Source organism: Anabas testudineus, chromosome 19, assembly GCF_900324465.2.
Source record: "Anabas testudineus chromosome 19, fAnaTes1.2, whole genome shotgun sequence".
NCBI lineage: Eukaryota > Metazoa > Chordata > Actinopteri > Anabantiformes > Anabantidae > Anabas > Anabas testudineus.
Window position 1 is genome coordinate 13,834,416 of NC_046628.1, and position 21,436 is coordinate 13,855,851.

Below are 21,436 nucleotides of genomic sequence, written 5' to 3' on the forward strand. Positions count from 1 at the left end.
TATATAAGTGAACTGTTTCTTACAGTGAGCAAAAGTTTTCTCAGCACCAGAACTGCAGAGAAATCAAATTTGTCTATTGTTTGCTATTGGGATTAACCTTTATTACATAGTGTTCTTTCTGTCTCAAAGTTGTCAAAGTTGTCAAGTGTTACAGAAAACTACAGATTTGGATTGCCAAAACATACCCAAAGGGGTCTTATACTGTACCTTTTGCTGGCTAAAGAGTCTAGCGTGACCTATTTTTCAGCTGTGATAAGTTGTAGCAAGAAAATCTGTCCACAAAATGACCACAGATAAGTTGGCAGGTCGTGTGCGCTGCCCTTTACGCTGCTGATTTGATTAAAATAATGCTTCTGCTGAAGGGACGTAAGCATGAGGCCTGAATTTCATCATGAGGGTGGTTTACTTATAATCAGTGACCTGACCCTAGAGAACCACTGCCTGGCTTTAGCTGTGGCCACAGACACCTCAAGCTCCAATTGGATTAGTGACACTGAACCATTGGAACTGAAATAGCTGGAATAGAGAAGCTATGAGATAGGTTGTAATTCTCAGAAGGCATTAGCCCAGCCCACTGGGACACGGAGCATGCTGCTGGTGTGTGGAAGAGATCAGAAGGAGGGGATCCTCCTCTGCAGCTCCATTGTAGTCCAGGTAGCATAGATCAAAAACATCAATCCCCACAGAGCTCCCCAGGAAGTGCTTACCGGGAAGCAATCTTCGGCATCCCCAAACGATAGACATGGCATATGGCCTTTTGAAGATAGTGGCTTGATATTACAGCATATCCCGAGTCAGGGAGCATTGAGAGGGGTTGAACTGAAGGTACTATATTTTGGTTAGATACAGAACGTCAGATAAGGGAAAAGCAAAAATCTTAATGCAGCCATTTCAAAGTACACAGCAGAAAATGTGCATAGACCTGTTTAGATATTGATCGGCAGCATCGTCAAGGGCGTGAAGCAGAGATGTTTTCAAGAACCAGCTGGAATTCAATAAAGATGATGCTATAAAGTGCAACATCAAACCTCTCGCCTTCAACTTTCTGTGAAATCAAATGAATTTCTAGACAGGAGTATGATTTGTTTTCCACTTTGTGTGGACACTGATTTTCCATCTAGACTAATTTCCTGCTCAGTTCTTGCATCTGCTCTGCCCTATTCTGTTGAAAAGAATAAGAAATAATCCAGTATAGTGTATAAAAGCGTAATTGATGACAGAGTAGAAGCTGTGTGTGTGTGTGTGTGTGTGTTTTCTCTCATCAAGCGCTGTTTTTGACAGATGTTCACTGCAGCAGCCTGGAGAGTCGGCCACCGCCGTGATGCCATTTTATCTTCCAAACATCTGAGTAATAGAAAAACTGCTTCACTCTACACTAAAGGAGCTGATATGAAAAAGGCACCTCACTTGACCGAGACTTATTACTACTCTATTTGTGAAGCAATGTCTTGGTGATATTTCGTGTGATAAGATGGCAATTTCAATAAGAGGCTTCACTGGCTTTTGGCCCCTGTGGGCTTTGGCTTGAGGAGAAGGGATATATTTCACAGGGCAGAGCTTGATGAAATGGGGGCAAGCATTTGCAAAAGTGAGATAAAACTGTCTTTTTTTGAGACATTTCGCAGTCAGGGAGTCATAAGAAGTTTGTTCTGTGTTGATTGGGAGAGTGAGGCTAAACCCTGTAGAAGTGGAACAGTGTGGCTGGTGTCCCATCCATTTTCCACTCCGATGAAGATGATGCAGTGGAAGCTATCGGTGGTGGTTGTGTGTGGCGGCAGAGGGACAATTTAGGGTTATGCCAAGCCCAAAATTAAGATGACAGCAGTGACAAGGCAGATCTATTCCACTGATTCAAGCTGCAAGCTTAACAATCCATGATGAAGGATCTATCACTGTGTGATCACACATAGTGTAGTGTGTGTGTGTGTGTTTGCATGTGTTAGGGTTTGTGCCTGCATGTGTGCTTGATGTAGTGTGCAATATGTTCGCCCGTTGACAAGATCATGGAGACTCAGTGTCAAACTAGACAGCTGATTGCAGGCTGGGGTAAACACCTAGTATTACGCTTGTCTAAAGCTGAGGTGAGTCATTGCACATGCATGTCAACCAAAATGTCAGAATGAAGGCACCGAAAACAATGTCTGAAGTAAACAGAGGTGAAAATGCAGCAGGTGGAAAATATTTTGTTAGGTTTGATGCCTGCTTCCAACTGAAAAGCTTCTTCCATGCGGAGATGTGGAGGAGCAGGTCAACCAATACCACAACGTCTGGAATATGAGCGACCAGATAACTTGACCTGAACATTTCAGTTACGAGCTGAAGATGAGATTTTAATTTATGAACAACAGGAGGACATTTAAGACACTGCCCACATTAGAACCACAGGATGACAATTTAAAATTGGTGTGATTGAAAATTGAGGTTATATACAAAAGGCTGTGCAGATTATAGTGTATATAGGAGAAAAGGAGCCCTGATAATTGATGGTCTGCAGCTGTAGAATTCAGAGAGGGATCATAACTTAGTCTTTGCTGAACCGTCATCTTTTACTATTTTACTTGAATCAAATAATTGACATTCACAAACTCGCTTTCAATTTGGCTGAACCTTTAAGAGTAAAGTCATGCCGAAAATGGAATCGCATTCATAAATTAACTTTGAAGTTTTTTTTTTATTCCCACTTTTCATTTGAAAAGCAATTTTGTGTTCTTTCTGAAATAGTTTGACAGATAGATGGGGAATAAAGTGAAAACCAGGTCCCCCTGCTGACCCCCTGCTTGCTGCCTTGAAGGCAGACGATCTTAAGTTCTTCTGATTCTGATCTTCTCTGATATATATGGTCACATCTCTCTGCTAATGGAGGTTCATTATGTAAAGATAACAATAGGAGATGAGTCATTTGGGAAAATTGCCTCTCCCACTGAAATAAGACCATTTTTTGGTCATAGGTAAAAAAAATCTTTATATCTTCACTGGGAGCACAGATTGGCTTTAAGTACATGGCTCTCTTCTAATCATGAGCCTTTTCCTGCTCATGAGCCAACATCACTGCACTTAAAATATCTGAGCTTCAAAGTGCGGTCACTACTTTTGCACAAGTGGACGGAGTAAAATAAGAGCTGCTGATTAGAAGCTTAATTTTTTCATGCTATCATTACTTAACACAATGCAAGAAAACCTCAGTGCAAATGTGATTATTATTTTATACAAGGAGAGGAATGTAAGGTTGGAGTTGGGAGGACACAGGGAAAGAGAGTGGCATGTTCTTCTGTAGATTTCAGCAGGATGCTGCTATCCTAACATTATTTAAAGCACCTACACTTATAATCTTCCCACTTCCTTTTCATGCACAGGCCTAAAAATGAATAGCATGCAATTAACATTCATCTTTATTATTAGTTGTATTTAATTATTAGACTCACTATTACATTTATGTGCTTTTGGTTTGAACATGTTAGGGAGTCAGTCTCCTTGTCTATCGTCAGAGCTGACAGGTCTAAATCAAGTCTGGTTCATGCTGTTATTTATCCACTGACTCCTATAACCGACAGCCAAACTGTCAGACAATCACGCTGCCACCACACAAGGAGAGAGGTCAAGTAGAACTTAACACTGGGGACACAGGGGGCACTGTGTTTGGTTGCTGTAAATAGCCTGGGTCAAACCAACCAAATCAAAGCCGGTTGCTTGCAAATTCAGCAGACACACAGCAGAAGAAGCTGGTGTGACACTTCTGAGAGTTAATTATTCCCTGGTTCTAAAACAGTAGTTTTAATGGTGGGGCTGAGGTTTTACTTGGCTGAACAGCAATTATTTGCTAAAATACCACTAGTGAAATGCTTGCATTATCTTATTGGGTTGACTCATGAATGCAGGCGTTTGCATGTAAAAATTAATAAGAAAGCCATGGATGGTTTCCTGAAGCTAAAGGGATTCTAGAGTCCCCTGGCAGATTTCAAACCGGTACACATCTTGAACATAATGCTGATTCCAGGGGATCACACATTTGGAGCTTGTCTAATTGCCCTGCTTTTGCTATTTTTTAATGGAACAACAAGAGCAAATACAAAAGCCCAACTTACATGAAGTGCATTAATAACTTTAGTATTTCACCAGCTGCTGCAAACCACTGTTGACCTAACTCGCACACACTAAAGCGTATACTTCGGTACTTAAAATCTTTTCAAACTTGCAGGCGAGAGGGAAAGTTCTGCACCTGTATGATTAAATATAAAACAAAGTAAGAAATTGAAAGAATTCCACTGGAGTGAAAACCTGCGATGTAAGTGAGGGGAAGGTCATGGCTGTGGGCGGACAGTGCCTCAGAGGAGACTGGGAGTTTAGAGAGAATGAAAATAAACCCAATAGATCTTATCACCTATGCATTGTCTTGTCTTTCATTGTGATAGGGCAAAATCACATCAGGGATAAACACAGTATGAATTTTTAAGAGGCACCTCTCCTTATTTCTGTTCCGTCTTATTTTGCCTCGGCTCAAAATGACCTCTGGTAATCTTCAGAGGTGAATATCACCATTTTCCTGAAACTGGAATAAGAAAGCAGATTGTGAGACCTACCAGGGGAGTTGAAGTACAGGTGTTGAATATTACAGTATGTATATTTCATTAGTGTTTGGCACTTTGAATGACATGCTTGAAATTATTAAAAACAGCATAGGTCTCTGTGCATTGATCTGAATTGCAAAGGCCACCTTGGCTGCGAACTGAATGCTGAGGAAAATGGACATAGCACATTTGACAGACTGTGAAACTGATCGATGAATATTTGATCAGCGAAAGATGCAAGATTTTCAGCTGAAATCAGCTATTCCCTTCAAAAGCATAAAAAATGAAGAAGCATCTGACACAAACATGTGTCATGAAGATCTCATGCTTATGAAGATGGCTGCATTTAGAGATTCAAGTCACTGGGTGATCTAAGAGAGGTTGAAATCTAAGAGATGAAAGGACCTGATTGGCTCCAGTTTCCAATGACTGAGTGAATGCTGACTTTTTTTATTGGCTGTTCTCGTTTATTGTTTTGATGGTTGTGGGCTGTACTTTATCATTGAGGGGTAAAAGGGTTGTCTGACCAACTAATGCTCTGTAGAATCATATTTCCTCTGTTTCTATACATCGAGAGGACGAGTTAGAGGAAGGTAAATCTGGAGAGACAGAGAGGAAAAGGACGAATACTCGTTTGGTTGTCTGGGTCGGGGACCGCTCACTCCATCAAGGGGCCACAGTTCTGGGAGGGTCATGAGATGATTAAATGACAACACTCCAGCTTCACAAAACTCTCTTTACTTTCTCCAATTTATTTCTCTGATCTTTGCTTGCTGTCTTATGAAATCCTCGGGGGTTTGCCTCTTCAAGCTTCAGAAATGTATTCAAATTAAACAATATAAGAAGAGAAAAACAGTCTTTGGCTGAACTGCCCGTGACTCCGAGACATAATTATGCTAACTGTGACACTACTTTGGTTTAAGAGGTCAAACGTCAAAAAATGAGAAGCTTAACTCTATGTTGAATTAATTTCTCTTTTTATCATTCACACATTTAGCTTGTGTGCTCTACATCTTTAAGAATGATTGTGGAATCAAACATATTTATTTGTGAGCCTGTATATTCATTGTATTGTAGAAGGGGACACATCAACAAGCAAGTGTAAACACTAAAATAGGTGGTCAATACCAGGTAGTAGACACTAATGAGATTGGCAGTTTGACTCTGTATTGGCCTGCTGTCTCCAGGTGAAGTACAGAAGAGATGACCTCTCCTCACAGAGTGGAAATGTAATTTCATGGCCTGTTAGACACTGAACTCCAGGAGTAAACAGAGAGGTGTTAATGTTCACGTCTGATGGGGGCACGCTCAGACCACAGCAGCACTCTGCTACTGGCCATTCTATTCCTTAGCAGCAAATCCTCTCTTGCTCTGAGTTTCGAGGCTGTCAACACTGGCAAAGTGGATTGAACTTCTCCTAATAAGCACTTTTACAAATAATTATGCTGGTGGAGATACAAACAGTGTGTGTGTATGGGGTGGGATGGGTGAGGGATTGGACCAACTGAGAGTGAAAGACTACATTTATGCAAGCGATGAATGAAAATAGTTAATGCAAAACCATTCGTGAACTAAATGTGGAAACCAATATTTATTATGCATCCACTTATGATTGCAAACGACCAGCACTGACAAGAATGACTGCACTGTGGCTGCACGCTTCTCCTGATCAGAGATGTAGTTTACATGCATGTCTGTCCAGACTCGTGCTCTAAAGACGTTTATGCATGAATTATCCCAGTTGTAACAAAATTCCTTTGATGGTGAAGGGACATGCATAAGGTCACAGTGACTTTGACCTTTAATCACCAAAATTTAATCAGTTTATCTTTGACCCCAAGTAAATTGTGCCAGATTTGAAGCAATTGCCTCAAGATGTTCCTGAGACATCACATTCACAACAAGAAATAGATGAACATGAGGTGACTGTGACCTTGACCTTTGACATTTGGCCACCAAAATCAAACGAGTTCATCACTGACAGTCCTAGATGACAGTTCCAAATTTGAAGGAATTCCCTGCAAAGCACTCCTTAGATATCATGTTCACGAGAACTGGCAGATGGTTGTATGGATGGATAACCCGAAAACATAACGCCTCCGGCTCTGGCTATCACTGGCTCTGAGGCGTAAAAAAGGAAAAATACCAACACTATAAAGTTGAACATGAAAAGTCAGTTTGATCAAAGATAACAATTCAGTATTTTCATTATAGCCTACATGGTCTAGCACTACAATGGATTTACTCACATCGCTGCAGTGTGCAGCACATGTCATTCTCAGTCTCCCTTCATTTATTATGTATAAGATATATGGGAGATACAGACCGGTGCATACTCGATGAATTTAAAGATAGTGGTACCACCTGAAGAGCTGCTGGCCTTGTAAAAAATTCAGTGAAGCTGTGAAAGCAGTATGTGAGTTAAGAGAAATTCAGAGTCTATAATGAGTCTCCTAAGACATCAAAGGTGAGAGAAAACACAGAAAAACATATGAAACAATTGATTCAGGTTTCATCCCACTGGGTTTTCATCAAAATTGGCAAATTAATCATCAAGTAGGTTGCACAACCCTCATCTCTCAAAAGATGGACTATGTTAGCATGCTGAGATAAAGAGATTAAATAATTCACAAGGTTGACCTTTGTTGAACCTTTTACCTATTCTCTCAGGAAAAACTCACTTTTATTTCATCTTTCCAGTCTGACAGAGTTCAAGACAATATCTGCCTGAGCAAAAAGACAAGCCTGTCACAATCAAATATGTCTGGCAAATAAACTCTGAGTGTGACGTGCAGACTGCAAGCGCTGATGGGAAAATCATGCAGATATAGATTATTGCATTGATTCCTATTCTCTTTTTAAATAGAAAACAAGGAAGGTAGATTAAAATTGATTTAATTAAAAAAAATAAGTCTCTCAAAATCAACTTTCTTTAACTGTGCTCCTCCCACATAAAAATGAAGGGAGGAAGCACAGGGTCCTCTGTCTTGATTTGACAAAAATAAATAAATAAATAAAAGCAACACACAACAGGAAAGACGGATACGAAGTCATAGGGTTCAGACGAGCAGCCTCCTTAAAGCAAAATAGACTTTGAACATGATTGAATGAATTATCTTTACTAACCAACATTACTACAACAAAGTGAAGTGAAATTACATTTGGCTAAGTTATGTTAGTATTTGCTTATCTGCATTCACATTGTCTCCAACTATACAATCATGTTCCTTCCAAAGTTTAAATGGATGCAAACTGTTTCAGCGAGATATCAAGTCGATATTATAAACAGCTACACTCTGTTCTGCAAAAATCAGTTTGAAATTGTCAGAATGTCCTAAAAACTAAGTAGGAATATATGACTAGTTTGTCTTAGACTGACAAGCACACCCTATTTCAGCCACTGATTAGTCCTCTTCCATGACAATACATCTCCAGCCTGTAACATCCCACTATCGAAGTCGATGTCTTTCGCTGCAACAGTTCTAACATTAAAGAAGATCAATCATAACCCAGTACTATGTGCTGCTACCAAAAACTTCCCAAGCAATTTAAAAAAATGAACAGCAAACATGTAATCCAGCTTGATGCAATGTTGTTGAAATTTTGCTCCATCTCACTGGATCCTCCCATGTTCATCTAAGATTCCCACTGCAGTGTGTAAAAATGTAAATGTGCAGTTGTTAGTAGTCTGCTGTTCAGTTGTTTTAACTTCAGTCCATTAAACATTCAGTTGATGTGTTTTTGTTAAGTGAAAACTGCAAGTCACAAAGGTTATTTGTTTCTTTGCTTCACATTTTGCTTACTAATTGATTTCTGCAGGATTTAGTCGGAATACCCTGCAATAAAATCACTTTTTATTTCAAACTTTGCAAATTCCGATCAGCACCAATGCTGTAAGAGTTGTTATTAACTTCAACCCTATGTAAAACAACTTCGTTAACAGACAGAGGACAGCATCATTTTGCTTTCTAACCACAAACTAAAAACGAACCCTTTGAGACATGTCGAGTCAAAGCTTCTTCAGGCTTAACGGCGTTTAGCTCATGTAGCTGCTGTACAGTACGTTCAGCTGCGGTTAGTGTGTCAGAGGCTTACTGTTCTTATCAGCAATTATATGTGTGCCTCCGTCTCACTGCTCGCTTTCCTCTGGCTCATTGGTCCATTACCTCTCTCTCTGCCCTGCCCCTTCATATCGCTCCTCTGGACATTCAGGCACCCATGACCCTGTGTGTGGGAAGAGGTGGGGGAGATCAGGGAACACAAAAGAGCTGGCTGCGATTAATTTTAGTCAGGCAACCTTCACAATAATCCAACGAGACAGCCCTTTAATTGCACTAACCCTGAGCCTGCAGCGGGCCTGTCTGTCCCGACGTTCCCCTTTCTCAGTGAATACCAAGGAGCCATCTTGCTTCATCTTCATTAAAGGAGCAAGAAGAGTGTTGGTGCGAGTGTGTGTGTCTGTGTGTGTGCGCATGAATCTGAACTGTTGGATTTTTTTATTCTCCTCTGCTCTTTTCTTTCCTTTGCTCATGTTTATTTTCCTCAGCATTGTTATCTCAATTCTCTGCAGAAAAATAAAACGACATGTCAGAGAAAGTTATTGATGGCGACTGTGATGTAGGTTTATTTTTTGAAAAGAAACTCCGGAGTATTGTTCACATTCAGCAACGAGTTTACAGCTTGCTGGAGGGAGACATTTTGGAACAAAGGCAGAGAATGAGTTGTTGTGTGCCCCAAAGATAGAACGTATTGGAACTGCAGAGGTCATGGAAAAACAGCTTCTGGGTCGAAATCTCATCCATCTTACCTATTTCAGAAAAAACTAATAGCTAAAGACAGAGACAGTCTTACTCATGCAGTACAAATTACTAATATTACTGATTTATATGACAAATATTCCTAAGCCACTTGAATTCATTCCACTGGAACTGCAGTCAATTTAGTGAATTCACTCATGAGGGCGAAGTAAACTAACTTTGTTAACCTCAGAGAAGACGGAGCACCAGAAAGTCCCAAATGGAGGAATCTATCATAGCTTACAGGCTTAACTTTTTGTCAACAGCTTTCTGACAGTAGCAAGAAAAACAACTGTTAACTAGCATGGCTGGTGAGTAATGTCACAAAGTTTTAGAACCAGGTCAGGCTGTAACATCACGAGAGATTACAAAATCCTGAAGAGGTTTCAGTTCAGAAGAGGCAGTTATTTAAGAGCAAAAAGCAAAAAGGAAGTAATACAGGTAGAGTGTTTGACATGTGACTCGCTCCCTCTCCATATTCACATAAATAATCTAAGAGGTCATAAACTCACATCAGATGGTTCAGGTCAGGTAGTAACTCTATAGAAAATCCTCCTCTGGGTGAGAATGGCTTGACAAGTGGCCCTCCATCCTGTCAGTCCTTACTCACTTTGCTGATCCCTCCCTCAATAGCTATTGCTTCTCTGCAGGTAATTACAGTGCATTGGCACTATAGTCAGAAAAAGGTGAGGCTGACCACTCCAGGGGAAGGCACATGATCCATTAGCTGAGCACAGGGCTGGATGGACCCTTCCTTGTTCCCATTTTTCTTTCCCTCTTTGCTGTACCCATCCCTCTCTAGACATTTCTGAATCTTCGCCTGCTCCATCAAAGATACAGAATTGTATCTCTCTTATTTTTAAGAGAAAAATAATATCTTAAAAATCTATATTTCAGCATGAGAGATTTTTTTTTTTACATACCTGAATAAAACAATGCCCCGATAGCGAGAGAGTCAGCCAGAAACCGTGTATGCACTGAATCATTCACCAGGGGAGAATTTTTGACAAAACAGAGCTCAGCTGTCTTGAATTCCATAAAGGCAAATGTAATATATTTTTCATATGCTGATACTGCTAGAATCCAAATAATATAACAGGTCCACTGAGAGGTGCAGCCTAATGGCTTCACAGAGTTTTCATTTTCGTGTCCCTTTTCATTTTAGTTTACAATGCTATGACAACAAAAACAAACAGCTATCACAGGAAAAACCTTACAGTTACTACTTTTCTGTTTCTGTAAAAACTTCAGCTGCTAATGAGAGAAACAAATAGCAATGATAACACAACACATGAGACAATGAGTCATTCCGGTGGCAAATTTTGAAACAATTACACTCAATTTCCACAACTGTCTGAACTGCTGCCACTCAACTGCCTGTCACACCGATGACTCATGCTCCTTTTGTGCTGACATGACCCTTGCAAGTCGTGAACTTCTTTTTACCACAGGCTCACAGCTCAAGTAAAAGAGAAAGTTAATTACTGTAATGACCTTCTCCACAACTATTAGGTAAATCCATTACCAGAGAAAAGATGGGGGAGAGAAACAAAGCCATTATAGCTGCAGCTTCATGTCACATCACAGAGTTAACTCCTCTTGTCTTGTTTAATCAGGTGCAAAGTCTGCACTCATCGATAACCTATCCCGCAGGTAAAGGACCACATGTTCTATCCCTATCAAATGTCCTGTCCCTGATTACCTCCAATGTCTACAAACTGATATAGTTAGATAATGAAACTTATTTAAAACATGTTTATACAGTATATTTACTTAACTACTCCATGACAGCTTGTTCTGTTGGGGAATGATGATGAAAAGGAAAAAAAAGAGGGAATGATACCGCTGCTATGAAACACTTTCAGCGATTGAGAAAATGCAGATCAAATTGTTGTACCTACGAAGAGGTGGCTGTATTTCAAGCAGTTTTCATTCATCAACGTAGTTTATTTACATGTGGAGCAGAACAGGAAAAAAACAATAGCTGTTTTTCATGTATTGAATGGTGACCTCATTGCATATCTATGAATATATACATGTATAAAAATTCATGTTGGTTCACAGTTCCCTTTTTACACAATGTGTGCTGCTGCAAAAAAAAAAAAAACAGCCTTACATTCATTAGTCCACAGATCCTTTCCCCAGTAGAACCTCAGGGGAGCTGTGATATTTTATAAGGAAACAACACAACACACTAAACATGGATTGAAAAGAAAAGTGACTACCTTTATGAAGACATGACCTCAATGAAGTATGGTGGTGGAGGCATCATTATCTGGGGCTGCTTTGCCATTATAGAGGGGAAAATTAATTCCCAAGTTTTTCAAGGTGTCCTACAGGACAAAGTCAGGGTGGTAGTGGCTGTTTGCAGTGTCCCAGTAAAAGCCCAGATTTCTTCCCACTATATATATTATGTGATGACTTCCAGAGAATTGTTCACGTCAGATGTTCTAAGAACATGACTGAGCAGAGGTAACATTGTTACCCATTGTTCCTCCTGAACATTGTATGGTTCAACCAGTTAAAACACTGTTACAACTACTTTTTCCACAAACACCCTGCATTTTTAATGGGTGTGTTTAATAAGACATGAAAGATCATGACAGTTCAGCAGATCAGATCAGCTTAGAATTATTGCGTTTGTTTATATTTGTGACTTTGGTGAACATATTACATTTCATGAGCTGAAAACCAGGAAATTGCAAACAGCAGCATTACTTTTTCATGTGAATGCATCTACTGTATGTATGAATTTTCTGGAAATGTGACTAAGAGAAATTACATCTGTTGGTTTGCTTTCTTTTCTACTTCTCATCTCCCACTTTCTCCGTTTCTTGTTTTGTTTGCTAACCTGAAAGGAAGAAATCAATTCTGCTGACCCTAATCTAAAGCATGACATGAGAATTAATAACTTGCCTGATATGGAATATGCATAACTTTCTGTCAAGCAGATGAATAGGCTGCAGTCCAATTGAAATAACATATGAGGAGCTTTTTAATCATTGGGTCAAGGGAAAAAAAGCTCCTTGCTCTAGTCATCTTACAGAAGGGACAACATGGCCTGGTTGGCGTTTACAGGTATCACCAAAGAAAATGACAAAGTACAAGAAATATCTTCACGCAATTAAATATTTTATGTAATACTTGCAATAAGAGTAATTATGGCTACGTATATACAGCCCTTTTCATTACTGTTATAACTGAATGATAGATAAGACATAACATTGTTAAAGCTGTGAACACTTGGACAATTGTCTTACATGTAATAGAACTAATTCTTAAATGATTGATAAATTGATAAACAGATTTACTGATCATGAAAGCTAGATTTCCTGCCAACATGTTACCATGTTTACATGCGTGTCTGTCCAGACTCATATTCTTGAGTGAGGAAGATGTTTGATGTTTGACCATTAAAATGTAATTAGTTCATCAGAGAGTTTCTGAGAGATCATATTCACCAGAATGGGACGAACGGATGTACATTCTTTTACAGACAATGTAAAAACATATGCCATAGCTGTCACCAGTGTATCTTTACTGCTGCAGAGTGAAAGTGCAGGCACAAAAACCAAAGACAGTGACTCAAATTAGACAAAATCACTCTATGTTACTGATGGGGCTGATAATTCTCTGTGGGTTCATAATACATATTCCACTTCTAATATTAATAATACTGATTAGTACAACTGGTCAGTGAAGAAAAAAAGCAATAACATTTTTGATTATAGTGTGCAGTTGAAGTACGTGATTTAGCTACACAACAGTATTTTGTCCCTTCCCCAAGTCAGCAATTCAGCACCACATGCAGTGGACAGCTCCTGTTCAGAGGCTCAGTTCTGTAGGAGGAGGTTGTGAGCTGTTCTTCTAGAAATAATAATAATAACATTATAAAAAAAGAACACATGAAACTCTGACACTGCTGGAGATATAGAAAGTTAACTTATCCAAAGGTTAAATTTAGGTCTTACAGCTCACTAAAATTAGTATATAAAAAATTACACTGCATGAAGATCAATCAGCTTACAGCATAATGAATCACGGACTCCACATATTCATATATCACAACCAAACTGTTTTGGTGCTGTTACATTTATGGATTGGTAAAGTGAATGTACTGTAATGGAATTCTTCAGAGAACTGTATGCGGGCCAGTTAATTTTCTGTGGTATTATATTAAAGTAGTTCAGTAGTAGTTTGCCACTTTGTCATTCTTGCCTTAATGTTAAGGCTGAAACTAAGTTGCTTTTATTCTTTTTCTTTCATTTTTCTTCACTAACATTTAGACATAAGCATCTTGTCATGGTCATGTTTTAACCTCATGTGGATGTAATTTTTATGTCTTTGCAGATAAAAATATATTTTAAAAAATTTATTTCCGTTATAGACAAAACCATGCTCACCCCATTTTCAAATAATTAAGATTTTTATTTTTATAATTTTCTTCTTAAAATTATACATTATTTCCATTGTTGTACCACATTCCTATACAGCTTTTATTGAATTATTACCACACAGATGAAGACTCTTCTTTCACACTGATGTTTAGGATAATTGGGAGCAACCATTTTCTCCCTCTCCGCTGTTCAAGGAAATGTCAGTCAGCATTAGCATACTCATTTATAGAGCGCTACAGCTGTCCCTGGCTGCTACCTCACTGACCCTCGCTCTCTGTGCACCCAGCCGTCCCTCTCAAGAAGGGTTATCGCAACGATTATGAAAAATGACTCTTAAAAAAACCTAATGTGACACATTATCTCAATATTAAAGGAGTTAGAGCGAATGATAAGTTTGGCTTATTAATCAAGGTATGAAAGGGTAAGGAGCTGCCAAGTGGAGTTAAATGCCACTGTCAATCTCAGCATGAGTCACTTTTGACTTCAAAGTATATTTCAGCTGAATCATGTCACACTATTTATGGAAACACCAGTTTCCCAATGGGAGTCATGACCCTCAAGTGACACAGGGAGTGATTTTCTTCAGAAATTTGGTAGACAGTCCATGGAAGCATCAACTCCTGCTGAATATAATGAGCCCATTAATTTTGAGTTTGTACAAGTGCAGGCTTGCATAATGGTGTTAAAACTTCATCCCTCGGTGTGTGTTGGCATATGTGCATATTAATGCTCTCGCATGTGAGCACATGCATGAATACATTTTAAGCACTATATATATTCAAGCATTGTATTTTCGCCTGTTGGGCCATTAGGGATGTCAAATGAGAAGCAGTAGGTCGATAAACCACGATAGCCTAGTGAGAAATATATTATTCTCTATAAGGCTGCTTTAAAGAAAAGAAAGAGAGCTTTGAATTCTCTGCTCACTTTTCATGAATAAATGATGAGGTGTGTTTGAATGAATCCATGTCCTTTCTTGGTGTCCTTTCTAAAGTTCGCTAAATGGCAGACACGGTGGTACATTCCCATCTACCAACTAGGTGCCGCTAATCTGATGATGAGGCGTTATCTAGGCTGAGCTATTCACTGTATCCCCGTGTTACAAAAGCTTCTTTGGCGGAGGCTGCTGATAGCCTAAAGGTCCAGTATTAAACAGGGCACAGAGGTATAGCAGTAGGTACAAACTGTACACTGCTCCTTGCTTTATGCTTGCTCAGCCTTGATTTGTGTCACTCTCTCTCTCTCGCTGTGATATAAACAAACAGAAGAAATGCCGCCCTGCATCACACACCAAAGGGCGACAACACTAAAAAGCACCTGGTTGTTTAAATGCTGTGCACAGGCCATAATCGACAGCTGCAAGAACACACAGTGTATAGTAACCTGCTGCATTTGGGGCTGTGCAGAAGCAGGTAGGTCAGAGTGGCCTCGCTGACACCTCATCTGTACAAAACAAAGGCCTCCAGGTGTAAATTATATCATGTTGTTCTACATTAAAGTTTAAAGCACCTGTTTATGGGTGTGTGAACATGCACCTCAAACCATCTAATTGAATTGGCCACTGTCATTAAATACTTAAACAGCTCATGGGGCAAATTAGCTTGCAGACGTCTTTCAGAAAAAGAAATGAGGACATATGGGACATGTCTCTGAGCTCCACGGAGCAGACTCATGGGAAAGGAAACCAGTCGCAGCTCACACCCAAGCCCAGTTGCACAAAGTCAGCGCCACGAGCAAGAAAGAAACAGAGAAGAGAAGAGAAAGGCGCTTCGTTCAATGAGAGTCTGGGGCAAAGATAAGAGAAGAATTAGCAGTTAATTTGTGGAGAAATTAATCCGTTTTCAGTATGAATCAGAACCTAACTCTATGGCATTGTTCAAGGCAGTGAGCGCTCCTATCTCCTGTCCCCAGATATTTGCAGGTCACTACAGAGGAGAGGATTTCAATTTGGTCACTGATGTTGGATCAAGAGAGGAAAGATACAAAAGAAGTCTTTGTTCCAGCGAGGGGTTCACTGGAAATGGCACATATCATCTTGGGAGACTTTCGCAGCTGCCAATGTGCGCCACCACCACGTGTGTCATGAGTTGCTTTTCATGAAGGGAAAGTGAAGGCCACACAACAGCAAAACTGAGCAAACTGTATTTGGAGCAGTCTCTATTTGATAATGAGCATTTAATCGCAGATCATTAATGCGGTGCCATTTAAAAAGCCTCAGCATCCCCAGAATATAGAGAAGGTGACATTTAAAAAGCCCCCAGTTCTCCGCAGACACTAAATATTTCGCCAGTTGCTCAAATTAATTCACTGATGACTTGCCTTTGGATACGAGCAGCACAACATCACAATATAGGAGAATTTTCTGAAATTATACACTAGGCAAGGTTATGTGAAAGCACCGTCGTCTTGTGTTTAGATGAAACCAAAGCATTCAAAATAATACTGCAATGGCCTGGTTAATATTAGAATGTGTGTGTGTGTGTGTGTGTGTGTGTGTGTCCTTGTGGAATTGTTCTGCAACTTGATTGACATTCTTCATACAGTGGCACATCACTGAACTTAGACCTCTCACCTTAATCAAACAATGCATTCAGCAGTGCCTCATGCATTGTAATACAGTGACTTACATTGTTATACAAAAAAAAAAATAATATGAAGATGGTGATTTCATTTGGAGACATGCTCTCAGCTGAACTCTGACATCTACTTTCACTCCTCAGACCTTCTCCTCTTCTGACTCTTGCAGACTAAATCAACAAGACATCCTCTCTTAGCGCTGCAACCTCCATGCTAATGCACCTTAACAAAATGGCATGAGATGCTGTTGTTCGAGTTTTGTGCTTCTTATTGTTCCTGTGACTATTTCATTTCTCAGAGTTACATCAGTGACAGCTGTTGACAGTGTGAGGCATCAGAAAGGAGAAAAAGCCGTCATTTCCAAGAGGGGTGGCGAGTTCTCCTTCTCAAGCTTTCATCGTCCTCGCACCTGTGAATGGGTTTGAGAGACAAAGTGTTTCTCACTGTCTGAGGTATGGATATTAGAGACATTGAACATTTCATTAGGGCCTCCAGAGACTATGCATGTTGTTGAAGTAAATAGTAAAAGAGGTACACTGCCTGTCCAAAAAAAGTCACACACATATTTCATTGGACGGCCTTTAGCTTTGATTACAGCACGAATTTGTCGTGGCATCATTTCAATAAGCTTCTGCAATGTTATAACATTTATTCACGTCCAGAGTTGTATTAATTTTTCACCAAGATCTTGTATTGATGATGGTAGAGTTGGATTATCAATGGGGTTAGGGTCTGGGCTCTGTGGTGGCCAATCCATTTGTGAAAATGATGTGACATGCTCCGTGACCCACCCGTTTACAATTTGAGCCCGATGAATCCTGGTATCGTCATCTTGGAATATACCCGTGACATCAGGGAAGACAAAATCCATTGATGGAATAACCTGGTCATTCAGTATATTCAGGTAGTCAGCTGAACTCATTCTTTGGACACATAATGTTGCTGAACCTAGACCTGACGAACTGCAGCAACCCCAGATCATAGCACTGCCCCCACCGGCTTATACAGTAGGCACTAGGCATCTCTCTCTTCTTACCCTGATGCAACCATCTCTCTGGAACACTGTAAATCTGGACTCATCAGACCACATGACAACTAAACAGTTCTTAACCCACTTTAGTAGTTTCATCAGCCTCTATAGATGTTTTCTGTGCTTGATTCGTGTCAATAATTTGACCCTTCAGAAATAGATTAACATCTATTCTATGACCGCAGGATGCGTCTTCAGACATTCTGTATGAAACAATCCCATTAAAAAGATTAAACCATGCTTAAGTCTGTCTCTCAATATTTACCACCATCTTTATACCACTGAAACCAAACATATTTGAATGCACAGATGTAGCCTACAGTTTTAAGCACAGTTCACAAATACATGCTGACATTTATTAAGAAACATGGCCAGTGTAGCTTTGAGGAAGTAGGCTATTACTGAACAGTGAGCAGTGCATTTTTGGTCTATTTACAGCTGCAGAGTAATAAGATGAATATTTACTGTGCTTGTAGTATTGTCTAAAAATATAGTATAAGGCCTGTGTTTATCATGATGAAGGACTTTGTCACTGCAACAGTGTGCCTCGTGAAATACTCCCATCCTTTAATGTAATACAACCAAAGCGCAGAATAAAAACTGAACAAAAGTAAATGTGCATGATCGTGGGCGCAAACAGACCTTCTACATCCTACAAATCCATTAACTTTTGTTATGTGAGAACTTTTCCAATCATCAGTTCTCCTTCTGTAACAATGTTGGATGAGAATGAGCCGTGTTCTCCCTATTAGCTTCTCCTCATTATGACACAGAACAAAAACAAAACACAAAAGCTGTGGCAAGCAAAGGCATTCAAAATTAATTCACAGCACCTGCTTCCAAAGACACTGAGCCTCCATCGGCTTGCTGCTGCGGATTAAGTAGAATTAATAACATCACTTGGAAGAAAAAAAGACGTAGAAAGAAATACAATGAAACGATGTACAGACATACATACACAGACCACACAGTCCATTTGCTTGATTTACTGGGCCCTTGCAGAAAACCTTTTGACAAGGTTTAATTAGCGTGTGTTTTACACCGTTTTTCATGTTTAAGAGGTGATGAATTGTATAATTAAAGGGCTCACAATGTAAATCAATGGGGCAGAAAAGAGTGAAGGTAATTAAACAGAGCTCTGGCTGGCATCATAATGCTCCAACTTCCATGGGAGACAAGACTCCCTGCACCGTGGCCAAACAGTTGTTTGATAGAAAATGTTGATACACAACCACACAGCAGCTTTATATACTATGAAGTACAGTTAAATAATAACCTGCTTCAGATATTCTGCTAGACAGTAAAGTTTTTATGAACACAGTTTCTCTTGGCAGAAATGTCTCAATTAGTCCAATAATAAGGTATCTCAGTGTATCCAAGCCTGGATATTTGCACAAAGGTTGCGTTGTACTGTATCTGTTCCTCCTCTGCAGCCTAGAGAGAAGAAAAAGCATTGTTCTGAAACAAGTAAATGTTAGTATTTTACAGACTTTGCCCATTCCTTATCCAGCATGATGAGAACATGTCAGAATTCTGCACCATCCCGCCGGGCTTATCTTTCCATCGTCTTAAACTGCATCTCCCATTCAAATCAAACTTGCGTTTTCCCTATTCTCGTAGGATTTATGACATTTTAGAGCTATGAAAAGCTGCAAATGCTGATGTGACAGACCTCATTTGCAGTCTCAGTCCCAGTGCTCAACAGACTCAAAGCCTTAGGTGTTCTGCTACTTGAGCAGCCAAAGATAAAGCTCTTTTTTTTTTTTTTTTTTGGCCAACTGTGCCAGAGTTTCCTGGGATTGCAGGAGCTGGCGGCAGGGGTGCAGATGTGTGGTAATTGAGTTTGGAATGGGCTGTTTGAGGTGGAGCTGCCGCTATGCAGCTCAGTCATAGCTATCCTTCCTATTTTCTCTCTCTAAGGACTTCTCACCCCAGGGAGTGTGCAAGTGAGTGGACTACGGCTGACTGTTACTGTTATGTGAAGTTACAGATGACACAGTCTCTTCTCTCGTTGAGGCACTCTCGCCCACATCCTGTTCTCACATTCGGTATTGTAGCTGACTGTGCTAACAAGATTAACCACTAACTTAGGTTCAGACTTACCCTTTAGACATCCCTCTTTTTGGATGTTCCCTCTTTTGGCCCTTTAATTTGCACCATAGTATGAATGGTAAGCTCTCCATTTTTTGATCTTTCACGTAAAAATGTACTTTTTCTTAATGGATAAATCTGACACTCAGACTGTTTAAGGAACATTAGCTGTCAGAGAACCAGCCAGGTCGTAAAGCAGCAAGTCAGCCAGACATGAACTAAACCACTTCTGAGGTAAAAAAGCTTTGACCTTGCAATTCCTCTGCTGTGCCATGTCAGACACAAGCCAGCTGACACCATCATGTTCAGATATAGAGATGTATAAATTTGAGATTTAACAGTCAGACGACACATTTATGTCGCAGTTACACAGGCCTTCTCAAACCAGCACCAGCACATAAATATACCACTTTTAGAACACATGACTTAGATGTAGAGCATTTATGGTTGTATTACATGTACTCGTTACCTCTACAGATATGTTCTGGCATGTTCTAGAAATTGAGGGATTTCCATTACACTGGCCACAAAACAATAGTGAATATGCTATACTACTTCAGCATGACTATCAGCCAGTGTCAGAAAACAGCAAGTGGAGCCAACGTGGCTACCTGGCACATGAAACACATAACCATGGATTCATTCGTTCAGAGAAACAAACTGAAATCTAAATGAAGAGACAGACAGATATCTACAGCAGCAGCTCCTGTGGAAAACAGGAAATCAGTTGGCTCCTTTAGGTATAACACATGTAGCATTATCTGCAATTTCCCCCGATGTATAGAAGTATAGCTATGAGTTATTTATATATATTTATCTTTTTATCTCTTGATTCGCTTCATTTCACAAAGCCAGCGGTTCACCATTATGTGATGCTACAAAAAGCCAAGTCAATTACAGAACAACATAAAGATTACATACCGTATACAGAAACACACATTTGAACTATTACCAGACGTTCACTTTTTCCTTTTGTTGAAAGATAAGTCTGAGTGTATCAGGAAAAGACAGCGATGATTACCAGCAACCTGACTACATGAAAAGATGCATCCCTTCTGAAAATAAAAAATAATGAGGTTACCTGTAAAAATGCATAAAAAGACAGAATGTTGATTTTCGATAATTAATGTACACATTGTTTGGTATACCAAATCTCTTTTTTAAACCACCCACCTTGTTATCTTTTTATACTCAGTGAGTCTTCAACCAGACAATACTGTATAACAGCTGGACAGAAGCAAATTACAGACAGTAACAGTAAAACAGACATCAAATGAGGTCTAAACTGTTGAGTGTAACAAGACACCAATTATTTTGAGTAAGAAAAAGGAATGTGTGTTTAGAGCATTAACTGTGATTTGTAATCGCTCTCAAGTAAAAAGTGCAGCTGGGTTCAAATTATTCTCCAAAAATCAGACGTAGCTTGTCTTGTGCTAAAAATCAACAAGTGCAAAGCTCAGAACAGCGTACGAATTTGATTCCATGTGTTTCAGAGAACTGAATGGGGCTGTTGATGGAAGTGGCATACAAGGGGACGGGGATGTGAGAGTAACCAGCCACCATTTCTTGGAGGGGTTACAATTTAGAGGGCGGAGCAGATGGACGGCCAACAATCAAACAGCTGCTGTAATCAATTCAGCATGAGAGTTCATCATGAGTCTGTCTGAGAGTGAGAGGGGAACAGAAAGGCTGCTGCCGAAAAAACAAGAACAGACTGACGGCTTGATGCACACAGATAGAGTTTTTGTTATTTAAATATCAGTGAATGTAAATTTATTTGAAATTATATAATACCCAAAGACTATATTATGTTGTCTTGGCAATGAAACACAATGGAGCACACTGTAGGATGACATTATACTAGCGTTCTTAGTTATGATAATGCCATGAGACTAGGGATGGCAAAATTCGTCTGCTGGTTGATCATCTACTGTGTCCATCCATCCATTATCCTAACCACTTGTCCTCTCAAGGGTCGTG